We start from the raw sequence: 8531 nt of genomic DNA on the forward strand, positions 1-8531 counted from the left end.
GGCTCAGGCCCAGACTGATTTTTCATGTTGTATGCTGATTGTTTGGTAGAGGATTACACACTGAGTTTTCGTAAACTCACCTTCTCTTCTAACTGTGCAGGTAATCTTAAGCCTTAGGCGATTCGGTGCTACGAGAGACTTGGAGGTGGCCACACAACTGCTGCTTTTTAAAATTTGTTTTTACTTTTATTTAATTTTATGATGGGTTTTATTTTTGTAATAAGGCATTTAAGTAGCTTACATTTTTAATTGGGCTTTTGCTTATTTATTTTAAACTTAGAAACAAGTTTTTTTTTTCCAACGAGTCCAATTTTTTGAAAGACATTTCAATGTGACACACTAGATACGACCATAACTCCTAGCCTGAGTTTGGGGTGTTATAATAAAGCAGTTGAGTCACCGTGATATTTAGTGACCAACAACTTCATATCCCGATGAAGATTAAGTTTTTCGTTGTTCGAATGGTCGTCCTAAAATAGTGAGTTCGTAGGTGACCTTCCAATTTCAAGACATTTTCTAGCTTGCCACGTGTCATATTGCAAATGGAGGGTATAACAATTCCCTCGGTTTGTGTGGATGAAAAATTGCGTCTTCTTTTAATCTTAGGAACATCTTCGATGCTGTTGTGTTGGTAACATAATTGGTATTATAATTTATTATTTTATATATTTTTTCTTTCTCACCTATTGCCATTTACATAGGTTAATAGTAGAATGATGCTTTTAACAAGTTGTGGTTATACTTACTAAACAATAGTTGCTCATTCTTTTATCCCCTTTTCCTTTTCAAATATATAGTGGATAGTGGTGGAGAAGCCTATTATTTTAGAAGCTGAAAGGCTACCATAGAAGCCTAGTTAGCATTTTAATCATTTTTTTGGACAATAGGACTCTAATTTGAAATAACACAACTTGTGTTACTAAGCTCTTGTACCTTTTTCTTTAAGAGAAATATGGATAGGAAACTTTTTATTAAATAAAAGGCTTTATATTATATTAGAGACAATACTCCATCTTTGGCTTAGACTTAAAACTCTCGAGTCATAGTTGGGATCATTTTACCAATAAAGGCTCATTGTAACTTTATTTACGGAAATGGGCCAACTTTTTCATTATTTACCGAAAAAGGCCGAAATATGAAAAACACGTCTATGTAGGAGCGTTTTTGGGTGAAATTTCAGCAAACCGAAGTTTATACCAAATTTTACATTTCCACTCATAATGACGTAAATTTTATACCAAATTTTACAATTATTACATAGATTTAAAATATAATTGTATGCTAAAAATTTATTTAATTAGGTGGAACCATTCGGCGAGTTATGTTGGAATACTTATCGCTTTTGAAGATATACGACTTCTATTAGACCAATGGTCGGAAGCGCAAGTAAGTATTATATAAAATATATATACATAAAATTGTCGTTTCATATTTAGTATTTACTACTATGTATATCACTAATATTTTTATCACGTTCATCTAATTTCAATGGACACCATACGAGGATCAGACAAATTGGACAGTAATTCTGAATGAATTCTTTCAAAATCCGAACATTTGGCATGTTAAGGTCCCATTGGGCAACTATGCTACTATCGAGATGCACCAGACAAATAGAGTCTTACGGTAATTTAGATTCTGAAAAATGATTCCCGTGGCACCTGAGGTGCTCGATGATGAGCACAAAATCGACTTATGGTAATAGAATACGAACTTGCCGGTATTCTTCTCGAAATATATCAAAATTTGGGAAAATCGGCATGATAATATACCTACTCGTCAACCAATCATCGTTCCAGAGTTAGCGTGCGCGCTGGATTACATGTCATAGTTTAAAATTATTGGCAAGCCATATTTGCTGTCAAAAGAGCAGAGGCGTCGGCAAATCTGTGTCGAAAGGAAATGACGGGGCCCTTTAAATCCAAAGAGAAGGGATAATGGCACGGGCCCATCAACAGCACCCACACAACCACCTGGCCCAACGCCTCAACCGACGACACCCACACTACAGCCCCTTTAGATTATGCCAGGTGCGTATCCTAGCCCTTATATGTATCCTAACCCTTATATGTTTCCTTTTCTCAGTCCTATGCCAACTTGAAATGCATGGCCCGGTGTATCTTCCTAACCGATGACTCTGACTCAACCAATGATGTATAGGCCATCATCGCAGGAGGGATCGCACGAGGCACCGTCAGGGAGCTCATCTTATTACCAATCCCCATCACCTTATGGGATTCAAACACCTCCGCCGTGGGGTGATGCAAACACCTCTGCGTTTTTTATTCTATCAATCCGCTGATAAATCGACATTATGTATGTGGGTTGGAGGCGAGTACATGGAAACACAAAAATTTATGTGTTTTTACATGCCCTTTTTAACTTAATACGATGCTATTTCGGTTAAATTCTTGTCGAAAAATAATTAAATATTATAAAATAATTAAATTAAGTTAAAAATATGAGCATTATGGATTTTAATTAATTTTATAGTTAATTTTGATTAATTTTGACTATTTTCGACAGATTCGCACAAAAGGTGAAAATTGGCTCGACAGACAATGCTCGAAGAATAAAACAGAGAAGCAATTTTGAAGCATTGAGGAAAATTTATTTCTAGCCTAAGATGGTCCAAAAATGTGTGTTAATTCATAATATAATTAATTTTAATTTATTCCCAATTTAATTTGGGCTAAGTAAATTATTATTAATTAATTATGGAAAAAAAGGGTCTAGTTGAACTGCATTGGTTGAACTAAATCTAGTGAACCGAACCAGCCACCAATTAGGCTGCCCTGAACCGTCCATATGCTGACCCAAATTAGAATTTTAGCTGACTAGATAAGCTTGCAAAGAAGCCATTGAATAACTTTCAACCTTGCATTCAAGCCCCTCCAAAAAATGTGGCTTTATGGATTTGCCCTAAGCTATTTTTAGCAAAGTTGAATCTCTCAACTTTTCCATGTGTGTGGCCAGCCAAGGGGGGTCTCTTTGGCTGATGGAAATTTCTATTTTTGGCAGCCACAATCAGCTATAAAAGCCACCCCTTGCTGATCATTCAACTCATCCCTCACACTCTCATTCTCTCTTCTCCTCTCTCACTTTCTCTCAACTTTTCCTTCCTATTTTCCCTTTTGTTCAAGTGACGATTTCTTCTCTTGGGAAAGAGGTCCTCATCAGCCATTGTTCAATATCAATTAAAGTGTTCATAAGCCACCTTGATAGCCGAGGACAACGGAGAATAAAGAACGGAGAAATCATTCAAGCCGCAGAGAAACACTGGATTTGCTTCTTGTTCCCTATCTCTTTAAATTTCGTTGTTGTTTTGACAAACATGTTTATGAATATTTATGCTATTGAAATGGTTATTTTAATCAATCTAGCTTGAATTTAATCCGTTTTGTGTCGATTATATTTTTCCTGCTTGAATTATTTAAATTGTATTTGTGTTGTTATAGGCCTCGGTAAGAAGCTTGATTAAGTAAAAACATGCCTAAGTTATTCTTGCAATATTAAGTGGTAGATAACTAATGAATTAATTATTAAATTGTATTGAAATTGTAACTAGTCGACACAATACTTAATCAGTGCATGTTTATTCTTCTAAGGTAGTTGTAGTTAATTTAGCATTGTATTTGGCGATACATATGCCTTGCATAACTTGCAAGATTATTGTGATTAAACTGTTTCAAGGTATAAATACTCTGTTACCTCACTTGATCTTTTATATGCTTGTGAATATTGATTAATCGCTTGGATTGACATTGAAAAATGTTCAAGAGATTGATTAATTTAATAATATGTATGAGCAGTCGTTAGCAAATTACCGAGTTGCCGTGAATTTGTTTGTAACAGTATAAATATAAGTTTAATAATTCTAAGTTAAAGGAATGTAATTAATCCAACACAATTATATCATCTTGATTAAAACTTTATTTGAAATCATGCATTATAACCTTTTTATTTTTAATTTTTTTACTTAGTTTTTAACCCTTTGTTTTTAATCATCTTTAAACCAAAATATTTTCCATCACCAAAGTGTTTTAACATTAATTTCATAAATATTCCTTTTTACAATTCTTGTGGGTACGATAACTCGACATTTACTTGTCACTTTATTACTTGTTGCGATTGTGTACACTTGAACATTTTCGTTGTTCTAAGTTTTTGGCGCCGTTACCGGGGACTATTTTTTATAAAAAGTCATTATTTGTGAATCTATTTTTACATTTTGGTTTATTTATTTTCCTATTTAAATCTTTACTTACTTAATCTTTTTGTGATTATTTCAGGTGTTTATGAGTATTGACCAGATTATCGACTTACTCCCTGTGGACCCTGAAATAGAACGAACCTTTCGACAGCGAAGAAGACAAGTGAACCAGAGAAGGACCGAAGGGATAAACTTTGAGAATATGAATCAAGGAAATAGAGCAAACCTTGTTCAGAATCTTATCCTTATTGCTGATGATAGGGATAGAGCTTTACGACAGTATGCCGTGCCAGTATTTAACGATCTTTATCTGGGTATTAGGAGACCCGAAATCGAGGCACAACATTCGAGCTGAAGCCAGTCATGTTCCAGAGGCTTCAGACTGTGGGCCGATTCAGTGGAATGCCTACTGAAGATCCTCGTCTTCACTTAAGACTATTTATGGAAGTGAGGAATTCTTTCAAGTTAGCCAAAGTACCGGAAGATGCATTACAACTGAAGCTGTACCCATATTTGCTAAAGGACAGAGCTCGTGCCTGGTTGAATTCATTGCCACCGAACTCCATTTCTACATGGCAAGAGGTAGTCGAGAGATTCCTCATGAAGTATTTCTCGCCGAGCAAGAATGCCAAGTTGAGGAATGAGATCACTTCCATCCAACAAATGGATGATGAGTCCCTATATGAGGCATGGGAAAGGTACAAAGAGTTATTACGAAAGTGCCCTCATCATTGCATCCCACATTGTATTCAACTTGAGAAATTCTATAATGGTCTCAACGCTCACACGAGGATGGTGCTCTCCTTTCTAAGGCTTATAATGAGGCTTACAAAATTATTGAGAGGATTGCCAGCAACAATTATCAATAGCCAACCAATCGAGCAGCGTCAGGAAGACGAGTTGCTGGAATACATGAAGTGGACGCTCTCACTTCACTCGTATCTCAGGTATCTTCAATATCCTCAATGCTTAAGAATCTTACCACTAATGGGTCTAACAGTTTTGCAGCCCAACCACCTAACCAATTTGGGAATATAGCCTGTGTGTATTGTGGGGAAGAACATTTGTTTGAAGAATTTCCATCGAACCCCGAATCCGTATATTACATGGGTAACCAAAACCAAAACCAAGGGAGGCAAGGACTGCAATCCAACTTTTATAACTCATCGTGGCAAAATCACCCGAATTTTTCCTAGGGTAACCAAGGGGCTGGAACCAGTAACACTTATGCCCAACCTAGACCAATTCAGCCGCTTAGTTTCCCCCAACAAGTTCAGAAACCAACCCAAGTGGAACCATCCAATAGCTTAGAGAATCTATTGAAGGCATACATGGAGAGAAACGACACCACTCTAAGGAATTTAGAGGATCAAGTGGGTCAGCTTGCTACGGTACTTAGGAACTGACCACAAGGTGCTCTACCTAAAGACACGGAGAATCCGAGAAATTTGGGGAAGGAACATTGTAAAGCGTTGACATTGAGGAGTGGAAAGACAGTAGAGCCCAACGATGTCGAAGTTGAAAATGAGCCAGCTGACGCTCAAGATTCAGAAGAAGTTCAACCAAGTGTTGAAATTCCAGTTTCACCAGAACCAGAATCTGTAAAACCAGACAAAGTAACCTCAGGACCAGCTAATTCTGATCAACTAACAATGTCGTTAGACGCAGAATTACCACCAAAGACGAATCAACTAGAATCAGTCCTTGTAATGAAACCACCACCACCCTACCCTCAAAGACTTCAGAAACAGAAGCAGGAGATTCAATTCAAGAAGTTCATTGACGTACTCAAGCAACTTCACATCAACATCCCATTGGTTGAAGCACTTGAGCAAATGCCGAACTACGTAAAGTTCATGAACGATATATTGTCTAAGAAACGAAGACTTTGGTAGCTCTAATGAAGGAATGCTGTGCATATTTTCAAGACAAACTACCCCCAAAATTGAAGGATCCTGGATGTTTTACCATACCGTGCAACATTGGAGCAACATATTGTGGTAAGAAATTATGTGACTTAGGTGCAAGTATCAACTTGATGCCTATGTCAATATTTAGGAAGTTGGGGATACGAGAAGTTAGACCAACTACAGTTACGCATCAACTAGCAAATCGATCCTTAGCACATCTAGAAAGAAAAATCGATGACGTATCGGTATGTGTAGATAAGTTTATCTTCCCTGTTGACTTTGTAATTCTATATTTTGAAGCAGAAAAAGAAGTACCAATCATCCTAGAAAAGTCGTTCCTAGCAACTGGAAGAACCCTTATTGATGTACAGAAGGGCGAGCTCACTATGCGTGTTCAGGATGATTAGGTAACATTTAAAGTCTTTAAGTCTATGCGATTTCTTGACACAATGGATGATTGCTCTGCAGTGTCCAATCTAGAGGATTTAATAGTAGAGAAGGAACTCAACTATGTTGAGGACCCACTGGAAAGAATTTTAACATCGGATCCTCTAAATGATGAAAATGAGGATGAATACTTAGCTTTGCTAGAAGCTAATCAAAGGGGATTTAATTCACAATCCCGTTTTGAATATTTCGAGTTAAAAAATAGAGACTGTTATAAGCCAAAAGCATCGATCGAGGAGCCACCTAAATTAGAACTCAAGGTATTACCTTCTCATTTAAAATATGTTTATTTAGGTAACGCTTCTACTTTGCCTGTGATTGTTTTAGTAGAATTGACCACTAAGCAAGAAGAAAAACTTATCTTAGTTCTGAAACAATTTAAGAAGGCCATCGAATGGACTATAGCCGATATTCGTGGCATTAGTCCATCTGTATGCATGCACAAGATTATCCTGAAAGATGGTAAAAAAGGGACGATCGATGGACAATGGAGACTGAAACCCATCATGAAGGACGTAGTAAAAAAAGAGATCATCAAGTGGTTAGATGCGGGTATCATCTATCCCATCTCAGACAGTTCATGGGTAAGCCTGGTTCAGTGCGTGCCAAAAAAAGGAGGTATCACGGTCATAGAGAACGAGAACAACGAGTTGATACCGACTAGAATGGTTTACGGGATAGAGAATCTGCATCGATTACCGGAAGCTGAACAAGGAGACTAGGAAAGATCACTTCCCTTTGTCGTTCTTGGACCAGATGCTGGATAAACTCACAGGACGAGATTACTATTGTTTTCTCAATGGATACTCAGGGTATAATCAGATTACAATAGCACCGAAAGATAAACACAAAATGACATTCACCTGCCCGTAGGATACGTTAGCATTTAGAACATGCCATTTGGTTTATGTAATGCACCTACTACATTTCAAAGATGTATGATGTCTATTTTTACAGACATGGTTGAGAAATATTTGGGAGTTTTTATGGATGATTTTTCAATATTCGGAGATACTTACAATGATTGCTTAGCCAATCTAACTAAGGTACTAAGGCGATGCGAAGAAACGAATCTCGTACTCAACTGGGAAAACTGCCATTTTATGGTACGAGAATGAGTTGTTCTAGGACATCAGATAATGAGACATGGGATCGAGGTAGACAAAGCAAAGGTAGACGTTATTGAGAAAATCCCATCTCCAACATCTGTAAAAGGTGTGAGGAGTTTTTTGGGCCACGTCGATTTTTATCGAAGATTTATCAAAGACTTCTCAAAAGTAGCTAAATCCTTATGCAAATTATTGGAGAAGGACTCTATATTCAAGTTTGATGAGGAACGCTTAAAAGCCTTCAATGATTTGTAGAGTTGATTAGTCACGACACCCATAATTGTCACACCAGACTGGGATTTGCCATTCGAATTGATGTGTGACGCAAGTGAATTCGCAATTGGAGCTGTCTTGGGCCAGTGAAGGAATAAAGTTTTTCATCCCATCTACTACACAAGTCAAACCCTAACAGGAGCTCAACTGAATTATATGGAAACAGAAAAAGAGTTACTTTCTATTGTGTTTGCTTTCAACAAGTTTCGATCTTATCTGGTAGGTACCAAAGTGACTGTCTATACGGACCACTCAGTAATTAAGTATTTACTAGCGAAGAAAGATGCTAAGCCGAGGCTGATCGGATGGGTAATTATACTTCAAGAGTTCGATCTAGAAATTCAATATCGAAAGGGAGTCGAAAATCCAGTAGCAGATCACTTGTCCAGATTGGAGCCATAAGAAAGGAATTCTCCTCTTATACCAATTCAGGAGACGTTTCTAGACAAATATATCCTGAAGGTAAATCATGTCCATAATACCCCTTGGTTTGCTGATATTGCTAACTATTTAGCTTGTGGTTTGATGCCAATTGATAAGACGTATCAACAAAGGAAAAAATTTCTTCACGATGTGAAG

At 37.1% G+C, this 8531-nt stretch overlaps 1 non-coding gene across 1 annotated transcript; it reads right to left on the bottom strand.

Moving 5' to 3' along the window:
* Window positions 1-4843: 4843 nt before the first annotated feature.
* On the bottom strand, window positions 4844-4950 carry LOC128035204 (small nucleolar RNA R71). Its single transcript, XR_008191605.1, has one exon. It is a non-coding gene; the product is annotated as a small nucleolar RNA R71 (small nucleolar RNA).
* Window positions 4951-8531: the final 3581 nt, after the last annotated feature.

Source organism: Gossypium raimondii, chromosome 11, assembly GCF_025698545.1.
Source record: "Gossypium raimondii isolate GPD5lz chromosome 11, ASM2569854v1, whole genome shotgun sequence".
Taxonomy (NCBI): domain Eukaryota; kingdom Viridiplantae; phylum Streptophyta; class Magnoliopsida; order Malvales; family Malvaceae; genus Gossypium; species Gossypium raimondii.